Source organism: Phascolarctos cinereus, unplaced genomic scaffold (assembly GCF_003287225.1).
Source record: "Phascolarctos cinereus isolate Bilbo 61053 unplaced genomic scaffold, phaCin_HiC Scaffold_2;HRSCAF=192, whole genome shotgun sequence".
Classification (NCBI taxonomy): Eukaryota; Metazoa; Chordata; class Mammalia; order Diprotodontia; family Phascolarctidae; genus Phascolarctos; species Phascolarctos cinereus.
In genome coordinates, this window is record NW_027555625.1 from 48,156,031 (window position 1) to 48,175,897 (window position 19,867).

General features: G+C 36.4%; 1 long non-coding RNA gene across 2 annotated transcripts in view; it reads right to left on the bottom strand.

Annotated features, from left to right (window-relative positions):
* LOC144455768 (uncharacterized) overlaps positions 1-19,867 on the bottom strand; it is a 39,481-nt gene that overhangs the window by 11,235 nt on the left and 8,379 nt on the right. The gene's annotated exons all lie outside the window — the stretch shown is intronic.

The window sequence follows — 19,867 nt, forward strand, 5'->3', positions numbered from 1 at the left end:
GTGGTAAAAAATTCACGTATGAAGACTGTAAGATTTTTCAGCATTCCTAGAAATCAACTTCTAATAACCTTGGATCTTTTCTCTTATGTCAAGGGGTATTTGTTTGTTTGGGTTTGAAGATTTCATTTTTGTTTTGTGGTCTGATTTTTTTTTAAGGCTAAATCTATTTTCAAGGAAATGTCTGCATTTTCAGTAGTATACTGATTTAAGGCGAAGTCTGCATCGAGCTACCTTTTTAAAATTCTTTGAGTACTCTAAGATTTGAATTCATTATTTCATAGCACAAGAGAGCCTTGGAGTGTAAATGATATGTAGGTAGGCCATGTGAGTTTCTGATAGTATTATTACCATGACTTTTTAAGTACATAGGTGCTTGCAAAAGTTCACTTGCCTTTGCAAAATATCCTCAGCCTTCATTTCCGCTCTTAGCACTGAATCAATCTCTGTTCTCTCCTCTGTGCCAGATGAACCCCAAGCTGATTCTGGAGTTCTAAAGAGTTTAGCTGGGGATTTTTAGCTATAATGACAAAGGCAGCTTCAGAAATTATTTATATAGCATGCTTAAGCAAAGGGGATGTTGAGAAATCATCTGTAACTACTTTAAAAATTGTACCTGAAATCTTAAGGTAAACATTTTAACTATGCATATGTTTGAATTATTTTCACTGCAATGTATTCATCAATAGTGGTTCACATAGCCCTGCACACAGAGAAAAGTTCTCTGCATTTCAATTTTATTCAGCTTTTTGTATTTAAAACAACATGGACTACTCCAGAGAAGATGGTAGTAAAACAGTATTGTGGTTTGAGTTGGCTTTTGTGTTTCTTCACAGGCAAAAATACTACACCCTAAAAAATAAAGCAATTATCTCCATATAAGATTACCAGTAGAATCTTAACTACCAAGAGAATCTTTGTCAAACACCAGGAAAATAAACAAAATATCTTCCTTCATTCAATGAATCACAAAGTGATTTTGAGAAGACTCATAAACAAATGTTTATATTTGAGTTTTGTTTGACTAATAGAAAACTGGATTTTACTATTAGAAATTGCAGGTCAAAGAATCTGCAAGTTGGAAGGGACCTTAGTAGCTATCTATTCCAACCCATGTCTACTGTACAACACATTTGGAAGACTTCCAAGGAAGAAGAATGTAATAACCGTGAACCCAAATTAACCCTTCCTACCACTCCAGTTCAATCCAATTAATACTTTAAGTGCCTACTTCTTGCAATAACAGTATGGTAAGTGCTGGGGAAACAAAAATGAAAAATGATACAGTTAAAATTCCTGACTTCAAAGAACTTACAGTCTACTGAGAGTAGAGGGGAGGGCATGACATACACACAGTAGAATGTGATAGGAGCAAAAGGAGAGGTCCAGACAAAGGGCTTCCCGAAGATTTTAGGAAGAGGATGTCACTGAGGAGCTAAACCTTGATGGAAAAGAATATTAAACGGCAAAGATGATGAAATGCATTCCAGACATAAGGGAGAGGCTATACAAATAAACAGACACAGGAGAAACTAAACTGAGACTAGGGAACTGTTCAATCAGTAGCTGAAGTGTAGAATTTGTGAAGCAATAAGGTAAGAAACACAGGTAAGAGCCAGATTGTAGAGGTCTCTACATGAGAGGTTAACATGATAAGAAGTATTCATTTTACCCTACAGGTATCAGTAGCAGCCCAAGAAGGTGAGAGAGAAGAAAGAGTCCCAGCTATGGGCAGAAGAGACAAGGTTCAATCTTAGGAGACACCAAAGAAAGGTCATAATCTCTCATTCCTTATGCCCCCTCCCTGAGTTAGAGCCAGAGGGAAAATCTCTTAAATAAAGTTTAAGTGTGGCTCATATCTAAGGTCTTTCCAAAAAGAACTAAAAAGGTCCCTCTAGAAGAGTTATTGTGCACAGTACAATATCAAATATAGGACAGCTATTTTCTATACCACAAAATGCTTCAAATGTTAAAGACTCATAAGTATAAAAATACGTAAAACATAAAATAGTAACCTTTAAATGCTATTTAATATTCTTCTTGGACACTGATAATTAAAATATGAAATACTTTATGGGAATGTTGAACAGGTACTTCACCTTCACCTCAGATCTATACTGTGCAAACAATTCACTCAAAGACCCCTGACCTTCTTTCCAGCCAGCCATGCTGGCTAAGCCTCCTATTGGTGGTCATCTCCTCCAAGAAGTGTCTAGTTGCAGGAAGCACATCCCTCAGGCAACTAGCACTTGATTCAATGACTCTGGACCTCTTAAAACTCACCTAAGTATCCATAAAGGTTTAAAATATCCATCTCAGAATTGCTATTTCCTTACCTGTGCATAGGGAAAGAAACACAAAACAGAAATAGCAGCGAGGAACTTGAGATTCAGCTCACCTAGACATCAGATGTACTTGCTGTCATGTGCATGCATCCATGACTATTGGTGGAAGAAGAAGTGGGGAAGTCCCCCCGCCCCTGCATTGGCAGTCCAAAGGAAAGTTGGCTGAGTTCCAAGCAACATGCTCAACAAGAAGGGAAGAGAGGAAAAGACTTTGGCCTCTCCTTTTAAGCCTACTGAGTAGGTAGCTCTTCCTTACACAAGCACCCTCACATTTGCCATCAAGGGACCATGGAAACAAGGGTCTAATCAGGAGTTTCTAGTTGCTCACTCCCTTTAACAAGCAGCCGGAGCATGCATTCATGTCACTAAAAGTGGCTCAGTCCCATCTCATCTGTTACTTAGGCATGTGAACTCCTTGTTTACTTCCTTTTCTCAGCTACATTAAAATGCTTCATTGGCATATAATCTCAAAGAAAAGGGACAACGTCTTTGGCCCTTAAAAAATAAAAAGATGCAAAGCTTATGCTCTTTAATCTGTGTCCAAATCTCCTATTTGTTTTGAAACAACTTGGTCCAAAGTAAACAAGTCAGGTAAAAAACCAAGGCGTTTTTAGAATGCTGTGCAGCCAGTAAATATAAAATATTTGCAGCATAGACAAGAGCAAAAAATATAATTTAATTCATCTTAAAAGATTACAATGATGTTAAGCTAGTTTTAAGCAATTCCTTTCATTACAATTAAAATTGTTGAATAGAAGAAATGGATAGAGGGAGGAGAGGCAGCAGAAAAATGAGAGCCTGACCAAGACTAGCTGGAGAGGAAGCAGCTGCAAGGCCCAAATGCTTGTCTCCGGGGTTTCTTTGATATTTAACTGTTCTATGTGTTCTTGTGCCAAATGTACATGTTTTATTTTAATCATAGTAATCCCTAACTCTGATTCTACAAGAAAATTAACTATTCAGATGGGAGGCTCCCTGTAGTTTATATACCAAGATCTGTCTAAGCTGTCTAAGCTGAATCTATCCAAGACAGCTTCAAATGAATGCCACCGTATCCCGGGTTTTAAGGCTTCCAATCCAGAATGGAAAAATAATTGTAATCCTCTCGTAGTGTGCCAGGTTTCCTACATGGATTACTATTTCTGTGATGTGAGGAAGAAATTGCAACAGTATCATTGGGGTTTTTTTGTACTTTTTTTTTTCACTTTCAAGTAAGTGGACTATAATACAAACAAGAGTAACAATGACTATGTAGTTACAATAGGATAACATGATGCTACCATTTTATATGAAAAATACAACAAAGGAAATAAACAAATCAAGTATTTCTGCAACAATTATCCATTTGGGAAAGCCAATGTTTGAAAAATGGGCGAAAGAGTAAGAACAATTTTCGTGTAGTTAAAAATAACTGAAGCATATATTTTAATTAAGTAATTAGATAATAAATAATAAAATTAAGACATCCTAATAGACCAGCTAATACAGAGAAGCCTGGGAATAAAAAAAGTAAAAATCCTCATAATAGGTCACAATTAAATTTCAATTTAACAAACATTTATTAAGCACCTACTAAGCACTAAGTATATATCTAGCCACATAGATACATAAAAGCAAAAATGAAATAGTTCCTGCCATCAAGGAAGTTACATTCTACTTGGCACTAGCACACTAATACTTTCACATTCTTTATCTCAATGAATTTTTAAGTGGAAGGGACCTCAGTGCTCATCTTCTCCAACCTTCTTTTACAAATGAGGCATCCATGTCCCAAAGAAGTTAATACTCAGGACAGCTAGGTGGCACAGTGGATAGAACACCACCCCTGGATTCAGGAGGACCTGGGTTCAAATGCAGCCTCAGACACATAACACTCAGTAGCTGTGTGACTCTGGGAAAGTCACTTAACTCCATGTGCCTCGCCAAAAAAAAAGACAAATGCTAATACTCTCCCTCCTCCACTCTGACTACTGACCTCCCTCCCTGGCTTCCTTTAAGTCCCAATTAAAAGCCCACCTCCTAAGGGTGAGATCTTATTTATTTATCCCGTATATAGCTTGCTGTTGCTATTTAGTCGTTTCAATCACGTCTGACTCTCTGTGACCCCATTTGGGGTTTTCTTGGCAGAGGTACTGGAGTGGTTTTCCATTTCCTCCTCCAGCTCATTTTACAGATGAGGAAACTGAGGCAAACAGGATGAAATGACTTTCTCAGGGTGACAGAGCTAGTAAGTGTCCGAGGCCAGATATGAACTCATGAAAACGAGTCTTCCTGATTCCAAGCCCAGTGTTCAGTCCACTGTGCCACCTAGCTGTCTCATATGTAACTTACTTTGTATAGATTTGTTCACATGGCTCTCCCATTAAATTATAAGCTCCTTGAAGATAAGGGTTTTCTTTTGCCTCTTTTTGTTTCCCCATATCTTAGCATACTGCCTGGCGCATAGTAGGATTTAATAAACGTTTAACGAATTGAATTAAATTATTTTCCCAAGTTCACATGACTGATAGCAAGAATAGAATTAAACCTACTGTCAACACCCTGAAGATTTTTACAACAAACCTGTAAAGTGGGTGGGCAGGTCCTATTCTCATTTTATTTTTTTTTTAGCAAAAGACATGGTTTATTACAGATCCACCACATTGGCCAGTATCTTAAAGAATCTGAACATTTGTGAGCTATTGGCTAGATTACAAAAATCTGAGCCCTTGGTTAGACTCTTAAGAATCTGAGCACTTTAATGGAGACAAGATGAGGTTCTATCCTCATTTTATAGAAGAGTAAAATAAGGCATAAAAAAGAGGTAGGCAGGGTAACATAGTAGAATGAGCACTGGCTATAGAGTCAAAGGATATGGATTCAAATCCTGCCTCTTACACTTATTGCCTGTGTCATTTAAGTTTCTCAGTACTAGAATCATCAGTAAAATGAGGAGGTTGACTAGGTGGTCTTTGAGATCCCCTCCAGATCTAGAGCTAGTCTCATTAAGTATCAGAACTATTTGAACTGCCACCCAAGATACCTTTTATAACATGAAAGCCTTCACAAAACTAGATGGTGGTGCTTGGGCAGAATTTTGAAGGAAACAAATTATTCTAAGAGGCAGAAGTAGAGTGGGAGTACATTCCAGGCATGGGAACCAATCAGTGCAAAGGTACAGAGACAGGCGACAGCATCATGTGTGAAGATGAGCAAGCAGGTCAGTTTGACCAGACTGTGGAGTATGAGAACAGGACTAGTGTATAATAAGATTGGAAAGGTAGATGGGAATCACAAAGAGAGGTCTTTACATTTGATCCTACAGGCAATAGGGAGCCACTGAGGTTTATTGAGCAAGGAAGTGACATCAAGTTTACACTTCTGGGAAATCACTTCAGCAGTTATCAGAAGGAAGGATTAGAGAGGAGACAAGTTTAAGTCAGAGAAACCCATTGGGATGCTATTGTAAATAGTCTAGGCAAAAAGTGATGAGAGCCTGAACCTGAGTCATAACTGAGAAGAGAGAAGGAACAAATATGAGAGATGTTGTGGAGAAATGGCAAGGCGTTACTTCTGATTAGATATGGTGTGAGAGAGTGAAGACATCAAGAATGACAATGAGTTTGTGAATCTGCTTGATGGGAAGGGTGCTAGTGCCCTCAACAGAAAAAGAGAAGTTGAAAAGAAGGGTGGTTTTGAGGAACAACATAAAAATGAATTCATTTTTGGATATGTTGACTTTGAGGTACTTAAGGGACACCCAGTTTGACATATCCAACAGGTTGATGGAGATGCACAAACTGATGTCAGGAGAGAGACTAGAGTTAGATATATAGATTTAGTAGTCATATGCATGGGATAATAATTAAACCCATGGAAGTTGATGAGATCACTGAGAAAGAGTATAAAGTGATTTAAAAAAAAGAGAGAGAGAGCTTGGGATGGATCTTTGGAGTACATAATTAGGAGGCTTGATATGAATGATGATATAGCAAAAGAGACTAAGAATGAGTAACCAGTTGGGTAGGAAAAAAGCCAAGAGAGAACTATATTATGAAAACCCAGAGATGAGAGAGCATTCAGGGGGAGAATGGGGTTAACAGTGTCAAATGCTACAGCGAGATCAAGAATGATGAGTATTGAAGAGAGGTCAGATTTATCAATTAAGAGATCACTGGAATAAAGACTTCACATACAATAAAACTTATAGCTGTATTTTTTTTTGTGATACAAAGAACTAGAAACAAAATAAATGACTATCAATTGGGGACTAGATAAAAAAAATTATGGTCCATGAATAAAATAGATTATTACTGCTTTAAAAGAAACAATTAACATAATGAAAATAGAGAAGCACAGAAAGACTAATATGAACTGATGCAAAATAAAGTAAGCAGAAAAGGGAATACAATATATAGAATAACCACAACTATGTAAATGGAAAGAGCAACTACCACAAAACAATGTAACTGAAAGCTGTGAAATTATAAAAAATAAGCTTACCCCCCCCCAAAAAATAGATATAAGACACTTCCCCCACTCCTTTGCAAAGGTCAGGGATCATAGGTATGAAATATTGCATACGTCAGCTTTTTCTTTAACTGTGGTCAGTTTTGTTGAATTTTTTATTCTCTTCCTCTTTAAAAAAAACTTTTGTTCTAAGGGATGATTTTCTGGGAGGGGAAGGGGAAAGGATATATAGAAGGAAACTGAGGCAATACAAAAACGAAAGGAATAAAAATGTATGTTTAAAAAAAGGGATCATTGGCTATTTCGGGGAGATCAGATTCAGTTGAGTGATAAAGTTGGAAGCTGGATTGCAAGGGGCTGAAAAGTGAGAGGACAGAAGAGAGGGAAACAAATGTGGATAGAAACAAAGGGGCCATGAAACGGAAGTGGGTGAAGCAGTAGGGAGAATATAGACAGGTATAAGACAGAGGGATGGGAAAGGTTAGTCTGGAATGAACCAGTATAACAAATACCAGAGGGAAAACACAACCCCAAAGTTTGGTAAAGTGAATCTAAGTAATTAACAGAGAAGGGGGAAGGGAATAAGGATTTATATAGTGTCTGCTATGTACCAGACACTGTGCTAAGTGCTTTACAGATATTATCACATTTGATCCTCACAACAACCATAGGAGGTGAGCGCTATTATTATCCCCATTTTACAGATAAGGAAATTGAGACAGAACGAGGTACGTGACTAGTCCAGGATCACACAGCTAGTGAGTGTCTGAGACCTGATTTAAGGTCAGATTGTCCTAACTCCAGGCCCAGCACTCTAGCCACTGTGCTACAAGCTTACTAGCTGTGTGACCCTGGGCAAGTCACTTAACCCCCTTGCCTAGCCAAAAAAAAAGACGAAGAAGAACTGAGATAAGCATCCACCTATACCATGAAGCATACTATAAAGCAAAAAAAAAATTTTTCCCAAGCCTTGATCTTTTGATAGTTAATACAACTATAATATTACAAACTTTAGGAAGAAGGAAGGAAGGAACCCTTTGATCCTATTTTGGAGAGTTATGTGGCACAGTGGATAAGATGTTGTACCTGGAGTTAGGACAGTCTAACTTTAAATCTAACACTTACTAGCTCTATGACTCTGGGCAAGTCACTTAATCCCTGATTGCTTCAGTTTTCTCATTTATAAAAGAAGCATAATAATAGTACCTACCTGTCAGAATTGTGAAGATAAGAGATAACATTTATAAATCCATTTGCAAATCTTCCATAATTACACAAATACCTTCCCTGAACTGAAGGACAATATGCAAGCAGTATTGTTACTCTGAATCAAGTAGTGAAAACAGTAAACTACTCATTAAAAACTGCTAAGGAGGGGCCAGCAGCTAGGTGGTGCAGTGGACAAAGGATGGGCCCTGGAGTCAAGAGGACCTCAGTTCAAATCTTGTCTCAGACCAGACACTTGACACTTACTAGCTGTGTGACCCTGGGCATGTCACTTAACCCCAACTGCCTCGCAAAAATAAATAAATGGATGGATGAATGGATAAATAAATAATTAAAAAAAGAATAACTGCCAAGGGAATGAGGCAGTCAAGATGACAGAGGAGCAAGGAGTACAGCCAATATAATCCAATATAATTCCCTCACAAAGACTGAATGATGACCCAAACATTCAAGAAAAAAAATCACAGTGAGTCATATTTCTAGACCAGGTCAGCATAGAGAAATAGAGGGGTCTATAAAAACTGGAGAAAATTAGAATGGACCAAATAGAAGCCAATGACTCCATAAGGCAACAAGAAATATTCAAACAGTCAAAAGACTGGAGAAAAAATAGGAAAAAAAAGGAAGATATAACAAAAACAACTGAACTGGAAAAAAGAAGAGAAAAAATTTAATAATTATTGAACTACATGAAAATCATGACCACAAAAAAGCTTAGATATCATATTTCAATAAATATTAAAATTTCCCAGATCTCTTAGGACCAGAATAAGTGGAAATAGAAAGAATCCACCAGTTACCTCCTAAAATAAACCCCAAAATGAAAACTCTCAGTAATATTATAACCCAAACCCAGAGCTTCCAGGTCAAAGAAAAAAAAAAACTCTAAGCAGACAGAAAGAAAAAATTCAAGTACCAAGGAGCCACAGTCAGGATCAAGATTTGTCAGCCACCTCTGTAAAGAAGAAGAGAGCTTGGAATATTATATTACAGAAGCCAAAAAATATAAACTTACAATTAAGAATTATATCCAGAAAAACAGTAATCTCACAAAAGAAAGAATGTATTTTTAATAAAAGAGTTCCAAGCATTCTTGATGAAAAGACTAGAGCTGCACAGAAACTTGAAAATATAAACACAAGAACAAGATAATAAAAAGGTAAAAAATGAATGAACAATCCTAAAGGACTAAACAAAGATAAACAGTTTACATTCCAACATGGGGAAATGATATAAGTATCATCTCATAACTCAATCATCATCAGTAGTCACAGTCAGAATCAAATTAGACAGAAGCCTTGGGAGTGGTTCTATTATTTTTCAATCATCTAAAATGAGAATGAAAAGGGAGGGGAAAAGGAATGCACAAGCTGGGGCACGAATAGGTGGGACAGAAAATTATCTCACAGAGGTACACAAGTAGACATCTATAGAATCAAGGAAGAAGAGGTACAGGGAGCAAGTGACAATTGAACCTTACTCTCCATACTAGTCAAATGATGGAATGCATACTACACACACACACGTGCTCACACAGACATGAAACTGGGCAAAAATGCATTTCACTAAATAGGGGAAAAGAGGAAAGGAGAGATAGCAAAGGGAAGGACAAGATGGATTAAAGGAGGGGTCAATATAACCATGGACAATATAAAATATTTGGGAGACTACCTACCAAGACAAACTCAGGAGCTATATGAACATAATTACAAAACACCTTTCACACAAATAAAGTCAGATCTAAACAATTGGGAAAATATCAATTACTCATAGGTAGGCCAAATTAATATAATAAAAATGACAATCCTGCCTAAATTAATTTACTTATTCAGTGCCATAACAATCAAACTACCAAAAAATTATTTTATAGAGCTAGAAAAAATAAATAACAAAAATTCATCTGGAAGAACAAAAGGTAAGGAATATCAAGGGAATTAATGAAAAAAATGTAAAGGAAGGTGGCCTTGCTGTATCAGATCTAAAACTATATTATAAAGTGGCAATCATCAAAACTGTTTGGTATTGGCTAAGAAATAAAGTGGTGGATCAGTGGAATAGGTTAGGTACACAAGACACAGTAGTCAATGGCTATGGTTATCTACTGTTTAATAAACCCAAAGACTCCAGCTTCTGGGATAAGAACTCACTATTTCACAAAAACTGCTGGGAAGACTGGAAAAGAGTATGGCAGAAAGTAGGCACAGACCAACATCTCACACCATATACCAAGATAAGGTCAAAATGGGTACATGATTTAGACATGAAGGGTGATACTATAAGCAAAATAGGAGAGCACAGAATAGTTTACCTATCAGATCTATGGAGAAGGGAAGAATTTGTCACCAAATAAGAGACAGAACATAATGAAATTCAAAATGGATAATTTTGATTACATTAAATTAAAAAGTTTTTGCACAAACAAAACCAGTGCAACCAAGATTAGAAGGAAAGCGGAAAGCTAGGAAACAATTTTTACAGGCAGTGTTTCTGGTAAAGGCTTCATTTCACAAATATACAGAGAACTGAGCCAAAGTCATAATAATACAAGTCATTCCCCAACTGATAAATGGTCAAAGGATATGAACAGGCAGTTTTCAGATGAAAAAATTAAAGCTATCTTTAGTCATATGAAAAAATGCTATAAATCACTATTGATTAAAGAAATGCAAATCAAAGCAACTCCAAGGTACCACCTCACACTTATCAGATTGGCTAATATGACAGAAAAGGAAAATGATAAATGTTGGAGACAATATGGGAAAATTGGAATACTACCACATTGCTGGTGGAGTTGTGAACTGATCCAGCCATCCTGGGGAGCAATTTGGAACTATGCCCAAAGAGCAATTAAAGTGTGCATACCCTTTGATCCAGCAATACCACTACTAGATCTGTATCCCAAAGAGATCACAAAAAAGGGGAAAGGACCTACATTTACAAAAATATTTATAGCAGCTCTTTTTCTGGTGGCAAAGAATTGGAAATTGAGGGGATGCCCATCAATTGGGGAATGGCTGAACAAATTGTGGTATATGAATGTAATGAAATACTATTGTGCTATAAGAAATGATGAGCAGGATGATTTCAGAAAAACCTGGAAAGCCTTATATGAACTGATGCTGAGTGAAGTGAGCAGAACTAGGAGAACACTGTACATAGTAACAGCAATATTGTGTGATGATCAACTATGATAGACTTAGTTCTTCGCAACAATACAATGATCCAAGATAATTCCAAAAGACCCATGATGCAAAATGCTCTCCATATCCAGAGAAAGAACTATAGAGTCTGAATGGAGATCAAAGCATACTATTTTCGCATATGGGTTTTTTTTCCCTTTCTTGTGGCTTTTCCCTTTTGTTCTGATTCTTCTTTGATAATATAACTCATGTGGAAATATATTTAACATGATTGTACATGGATAACCTATATCAGATTGCTTGTTATCTTGGGGAGGTGGAAGGGGAAGAAGGGGAAAAAAAATCAGTACTAAAAATCTCATAAAAAATAAATGTTGAAAACTATCTTTACATGTAACTGGAAAAAAATAAAATGCTATTAAGTGGGGGGGAGAAAGAAAAAAGGAAGGGTTTAATCTTAAGCAAAATAAGTTCTAAATGAAGAGGGTAGATTTTGAAGAGAAACTTAAAAGAAAAGAAATAAAAGAGAACTGGCCCTGGGTGAGGAATAGAAAAGAAGAGCAGGGGAACAGAAACAGATTACATTAAACCTAGAACACTAATGCTGAGCTCATTCCTCTCTCAACAACATCTTCTTCTTTATAAAGAGGGAACAGGAAATAAAGAGAAGGAAAAGTGTAACAGAAAAGGTATATACACAATTGACAATCATAATTGAATGTCAATGGGATGAACTTACTCATAAAAAATGAGAGAGGGCAGCAGAGTGCATTCAAAGGCAAAATCCAGCAATATGTTGTTTCCAAAAAACATACTTAAAACTGAAAGATGCACAGAGTTAAAATAAAGAACTGAACAAAATTTATTATGCACCAGCTGAAGTAAAAAAAAAAAGGCAAAAGTAGAAATCATAATCTCAAAGCAAGTGCAAAAACAGACTTAATTAAAAGAGATAAACAGGGAAACTACATTTTGCTGAAAGGCACAGTAGACAATAAATGAATATCAATATCAAATATATATGCACCAAATGGTATAGCATGAAAGAAAATTAAATGAATTACAAGTAAAAATAAAAAGTAAAACTATAATAGTGGGGGACCTCAAAATACCCCCTTCTAAGACATAAATCAAAACAAAAAATAAGTGAAGGACCTAAATTGAACTTTAGTAAAATTAGATAATTCTCTGTAGATTATTAGAATGGAATAGAAATGGAATGGAATATTTCTCAGCTACCTTACCATCACAAAAACTGAATGTATTAGGACACAAAAATCTCACAAACAAATACAGAAAAGCAGAGATATCCAACACATTACAACAAACCACCAGGACACAACCATTTTGTGAATTACAATGCAATAAAAATTATATTCAATGAAGAGCCATTAATGAAATGTCTAAAAATTAATTGAAGACTAAATAATAGAATATTAAAGAATGGTTAGGTCAAAGAACAAATCATAGGAACAATCAATAATTGTATTAAAGACAATAACAATGAAACAACATACCAAAGTTTTGAGATACAGCCAAAGTAGTCCTTAGGGGAAATTTTATATCTCTAAACACTTTCATCAATAGAAGAGAGAAAGAGACGATCAAGAAATTGGTCATGCAACTTTAAAAAAACAACTGGTAAACCAATAAATTAAAACATCCAACTAAAAGCCAAAATAGAAATCCTGAAAAATCAAAGAATAGAGTGATAAAATTCAAAGAAAAAAACCTTTTGAATTAATAAATAAAACATTAGCTAATGATTTAAGTAGAAAACCAAATTACCATTATCAAAAATGAATAAGGTGAATTCACAGCCAATGAAGAGGAAATTAAAAAGTTATTAGGAACTATTTCACCCAATTATATGTCAATAAAACTGACAATCTAAATGAAATGGATGAATAATTACAAAAACAATAAAATAAAATGTCCAGATTAACGGAACAAGAAATAGAAATATAACACAGTCTTAGAAAAAAGAAATTGAGCATGTCATAAGTGAATTCCCAAAAGAGAAAAAAAGCAAAGATAGTATAGATTTACAAGCAAATCATATCAAATATTTAAAGAATAACTAATTCTAATATTGTATTAACTATTTGAAAGTATAGGAAAAGAAAGGATCCTATTAATATCCTTCTACAATACAAATTTGGTTCTGACACCTACACATGGTAGATTTAAAAAAGAGAAAGAAAACTATAGACCAATATCTCTAATGAATATTAATGCAAAATTTTTCAATACAATAGTAGCAAAGAAACTACAGTGGCGTATCACCAACATTATACAGTATGGTCAAATTAGATTCATATCATAAAAACAAGCCTGGTTAAATATTAGAAAAACTATAAACATAACTGACCAAATTAATAACAAGAACAAAAAAATTCATGGTTACATCAATAGATGCAGGAAAAGCTTTTGATAAGCTACAACACCCATTAATGTTAAAAACTTAGAAAGCATAGGAATAAACGGGTCTTTCCTTAATATGATAAGCAGCAGCTATCTAAAATGAAAATCCAGTATTAACTGTAATGAGAATTAATCTAAAAACATTTATTAAGCACCTAGGCACTGAGCTGAAGACTGGTGATACAATAAGAGGCAAAGTATAATACCTGCTCTCCAGAAGCTCACAATCTAATAGGTCCATTATCACCATTGCTATTAAATCTAGTGCTAGACATGGTAGCTATCGTAATGACAAGAAAATGAAATTGAGAGTAAGCATAGGCAAAGAGGAAACAAAATGATCACTTTTTGTAAATGATATGATGGCATATTTAGAGAACTCTATAGAGTCAAATAAAAAAACTAATCGAAACAATTAACAACTTCAGAAAAGTTGCAGGATGTAAAATAAATCCACATAAATCATCAGCATTTCTGTGTATTATCAATAAAATCCAGTCAAGTTCAATTCTTCACAATCCCATGGACTATAGCATGCCAGGCCCTTCTATCCTCCACTATCTTTCAAAGTCTATTCAAATTCATGTCTGCTATTTCTATGACACTATTTATCCATCTCTTTCTCTACGGTCCCCTTTTCCTTTTGACTTCAAACTTTCCCAGTATCAGGGTCTTTTCAAATGAGTCCTGTTTTCTTATCATATGGCCAAAGTATTTAAGCTTCAGCTCCAGTATTTGACCTTCCAGTGAATAGACTGAATTAATTTCTTTAAGTATTGACTGATTTGATCTCCTTACTATCCAAAGGTCTCTTAAATGTCTTCTCGAACTCAATTTGAAAGCATCATTTCTACAACACTCTGTTTCCCTTATAGTCCAATTCTCACAGCCACACAATGCTACTGAAAAAACCATAACTTTGATTATATGGACTTCTGTCAACAAGATGATGTCTCCGCTTTTTAATAATACACTGTCCAGATCTGCCATAGCTTTCCTTCCAAGAAGCAAGCATCCTTTAATTTCATGGCTATGGTCATTGTCTGCAATGACCTTGAAGCTCAAAAATATAAAATCTGACACTGCTTCCATTTCTTCTCCCTCTGTTTGCCAGGAAGTGATGGGACCAGTTACCAAGATCTTAGTTGTTGGGTTTTTTTTTTATGTTAAGCTTCAAGCCAGCTTTTACACTTTCTTCTTTCACCCTCATCAAGAGGTTTCTTAATTCTTCTTCACTTTCTGCAATCAGAGTGGTATTGTCTGCATATCTGAGATTGCTGACATTTCTCCCAGCAACTTTGATTCCAGCTTTTGATTTATCCATCCTGGCATGTCACCGGATGTACTCTATGTTAAACAAATAAGGTGAAAATATACATCCTTGTCATACTCCTTTTCCAATCTTAAACCTGTCAGTTTCATGTTTGGTTCTAACTATTGCTTCTTGGTCTACAAACAGGTCCCTCAGGACACAAGTAAAATTATCTGGTACTCCCATCTCTTTGAGGACTTGCTACATTTTGATATATCACCTATGAAGTGAAGATTAAAAATGTTAAAGGCAATAGCAAAGAGCCATGGAATACAGCTATGGAAAAAGTATCTTTATAAAAATAATGATCTGAACATGTAAGGGAGTTTATTTTTTGTTTTTATTGATTTTTTTAATGTACATATTTATTTTGTATCATACAGTTAATTCAAAATCCAGTATTTTTTTCAAAAGATGAAGAAGCCTTGTCAAAACCAAAAACAAAAGTAAAGCAAGGGCTACTTGAAATCAAAGCTTCTCTCTATGGACCACTAGGTCGCCCAATTATTCTTATAACTATGAACACAATCCATCTTTGAAATCAATTTCATAATTTTTTCATAATTGAAAGAGACTTTAGCAATGATGCTCTTCAACATCCCACTACATGTAGGAATCTGATACATGGCCCTGCAATTATCACCCAGCCTCTAGTATAACTAAATAGTAGAGTGGATACAGTGCTGGACCTGGAGTCAAAAAGACCTAAGTTCAAATCCTGCTCCCAAACACTTAGCAGCTGTGTGACCCTGGACAAATCACTTAACCTCTCAGTTACAATTTTGTTACTTGTAAAATTATAATAATGGCACCTTCCTCACAGAGTTATTATGAGAATCAAGTTAGGCAAAATATGTAAAGTATTATATAAATACTGGCTATCACTTTTGTTTAAAAAACAGAATATCCAAACTCACTCAACCTAGACTTCAAGAAAATAGCTATATCTGTAGTCAGTTTGTTCCCACAAAAAGTTTAACATTCTTTCAGGAAAGATAAGCTGAGACAAGGAACATGATTTATAGTAAAGGCTAATCTGGAAGCTGGAAATGAGAAGAAAGAGACGATCGAGGAAAGCTATAGATGGATTCATCTTTCACTCGTCCCTCTTCATTAGTCCCCACACTGAGTAAATGAAAAATCTCACCAAGTTTCTTCCTTTTACAGCAGAAAAAGACCCACCTGTGTCAAGGGCTGTCATTCTGTGGCTCAAAGAGAGGCAGAATAGATATCTCTAGTCTTATCTCCCCCCACCCACCCTTCTCCAAGGGAGACTTTTATTCCTGACAGGAGGGGAAGCAGGAAGTTGGGGCTAAAGACCACTCTGCTCTTCTCAGACAGAATAGGGCTAACTGGCTGGATGCATAACTATCTGCCCTTTAAATATTGTTCGTCTAAGGGATATGATTGGGTTCAAATTAATTTCTGATTATTCATTTTGGGAGAGGAGGACCCCAAGCTCTAAATCTAAGGCTCGTCTACTTTTCTGCCAAATAACATCCATAACGAATAGCAAAGAAATCCATCTACCTAAATCATAGCAAAACAGAAATGAGAGGAGGTATACATAGGAGAATATAGATGAGACAATACAGAACGATAAAATTCTCCCATTGGGAGTAAGATAACTCAGCTCAACTAGTAGAGAAGGTCCTGGTTCTCAACCAAAGGGAAATGTCCCACAGTCCATAGCGTGGCAAGTTGGAGATAGAGATATGATGGAGACTTGCCAGTTCCACTCATGTCTTCCCAGAATCTTTTCCTTCAACAACCTCACGTGGGATTGGCCTCTTCCATCTTCTCTCTCAAAGCTGGAAGTCAGAAGCCCCAAAGCAACCCAATGGAAGAGTACCAAAGAAGATTCAGATTGATGAGTACCCGAAAGGCACTGGCCCTGAAGAGCCCCAAAGGGGAACTGACAGAGAACTGAAGCTCTCTCACCTCTCACCAACTACACCCAGCTTCTCACACAGGGCAGGGCATTCATCTCCATCAATAAGGGGACAGTGCCATACTAATGGGCTTTGGGACAGGGGTTACACTTTAAAATGTCTCTTAAATCTGTCTTTTCTCCTTTTTCATATTCATCACATAGTATAAGCTTTCAGTACCTTTCACATAGACCACTCTAAGATGCTTCTCTCTTCACTCATTTCTTTAATTCCAAGGTCTACCACCTCCTCTTCAACCCTTCCAATCCATCTTGCATATTATTAATTATATTAATCTTTCTAAAATGTTTTGAAAAAATGTTGATGTTATCTACTCAAAGATCTATAATGGCTCCCTATTGGACAAGTCCAACAACACTGCCTGACCACAGTACACTCTATCAACTCTACCTAGCCCATTCACTCTCCTATTGATGGCTCTCCTAAGCTGTTTTTTATTTTTCAATTTGGATTTCTCTGGCACCCTTCACTTCAGTCTGATACAGAGATTGGACACATTTCCTGCCTTTCTGGAGGAAGACAGGTGGTTCAGTGGAATGGCTAGAGTGCTGGGACTGGAGTCAAGAATACCAGAGTTCAAATCCAGACTTAGTTGTGTGACCCTGGGCAAGTCACTTGACCTCTTTTTGCTACAATGCCCTCAACTAAAATGGGGGTAATGATAGACCCCACCTCTGAGGTTTGTTGTGAAGATCAAATGATATAATATTTGTAAAGTACTTAGCATGATGCCAAGCATATAGTAGGCACTTCCTACCTCATCAAACATAAACATTGCTTAGTTTCCAAGGTTTTATAATTAAGCCCCCATACTACTTAACAACATCACTTACCACTATTTTGCCAAAGTTCAACCTCTGTTCCAGTCACTATTGAATTTTTTTATTTCAAAAAATATTTGTTAAATATTTATGTGCAGGGCAGTCAGAGATAAAAAATGAAAAGGAAAAGATAGATTGTCCTCAAGGAGTTTACAGTCTAACCAGAGGATAGTACATGCATAAAAACATCTACATATTAGAATGTAATAAATACATAGGAGAGGTCAGTCAGAGAAGGATGAGAGATTCAGTGAGAAAATAATCACTTCTAGTGAGTAGAAGTAAGAAAGACCCTAAGGAGAAGGAGACCACTGGAGGTCCTGATTGGGGAAAAGCCATTAACTTAAAGTCTGTGAAAGGTGGAAGCCCAGACATGATAATCTGTTAAAAACATAACGAGTCATAACTTAGATACTGTGAACTGATGAAAGCCATAATATGGCTACAGTGACCAGTTCATGTCCAGTACCTGATCAGTACACAACCTCGTGTTTGGGCATTCACCCATCAACACTGACTTCATGCCCAAGCTTGGCAATGAGCTCTTTACTAACCAGAAACCCAAAATATCCACTAATCTGCAACCAAGCACCCTGTGGCTCCTCCTCCCTTTGTCTGACTTCTATGATTACCATGGGAATTTTGGGGGGTCTTTTGCAGGGATCCATTGAATTGTCTGGTGGCTGCCCCAGATTGCTCCTGTTTTGTAAATATTCATAATGATTGATTAAACTCCTATAATCAATCTGGAGCCCCATGGCCTCTTCCTTTGGTATCAAGATCCTCCCTACAGTTATGGGAGAGGCACAGAGCTCCCCAGCCAGGGGAATTCCAGACCTTACAAGGTCTCAGGTGGGTTTAGAAGGAAATAAATAGGTAGAAATTATTTGCTTCTCAAATGCCTCAAACAACAGCAATGCAAGGAGCAAATAAATACAGCGGCGAAGGACAGCAACTTCACCAGTGTGACAGCAGAAAGATGAATGAGAAACTTCTTTCTAAATGTATACAAGGAGATAAGGGCGAAGGCAGAAGTCCTGTGGAGGTAACAGTAAAGAAGTGGGCTTGGGGCATTGTGAACAGAAACTGGCAACACTTTTCCTACAGGTGAATCTGTCTTGTTTTGTTTTTTCACAATACATATTTATTTGTGCTAATACAGGCTAGTGGACTTATGTACGCTTTTGATAGAACTGTGAATTGATCTAACCATTCTGGAAAATATGTGACTTATCAAACTTATTAAACATATTTTTTGACCCACAGATCCCACTACTTGGCCCATACCCCAAGGAAGAGAGAAAGAAAATCTCATATATCCAAATATTTCTAGCAGTACTTTTTGTACCAGCAAAGAACTGGAAGGAAAGTGGGTGCCCTTCAAATTGGGAATGATTAAATAAACCATGATATATAATTGCAATGGAATATTATTACTTTATAAGAAACTGTGAAGAATTTAGATGAACATGGAAAGATTTGTATGAACTGATGTTGAGTGAAATAAACAGGACCAGGGAAGTAATCATGTAAATTTTTTAAAAAAAAGTAAGTTGAATTCTAAGTAATTGTGATGAAAAAATCTTGGTTCCAGAAAATGAATAATGAAACATGTTTTCTCTCAGCAGAGAAGTTGGAGACTATGAGGACAGAAAGTTTCATTCGCTATTAGATGTGATCAATCTATTACTATTTTTGCTTAATTTTTTTTTTCTGTTACAATGCTGGGGTGGAGGGAGGTTCTACCTGGAAATGCTGTGTTGCAAAGACAAAAAGGCATCAATAAAATTTATATGTTAAAGGTTTAAGCTTGGGACCTAGGAAAGGACACTTGAGCCCAGTAAAGGCAGTAGTACAGCAAGAAAAGCATTGGATTTGGAATCAGAAGACCAAAGTTTGAACGTTAGCTCTACAACTTACTAGCTGTGTGACCTTGGGCAAGTCACGATGTCTCTCAGCCTTATTCTCCCTCTCTGTAAAACGAGAAGGACATTGAACTAGATGATCTCTGGGTCTCTTTCAGTTTTAAATCCTATAATACTCCACACAATGACCAACCACAATTCCAAAGGACTTATGATGAAACATGCTATCCACTTTGAGAAAGAGCTGATGGAGTAAGTGTAGGCTGAAGCACATTTTCCTCACACATACCCTTTTTTTGGGACATGGCAGAAATTTATTTTGCTTGACTGTGTGT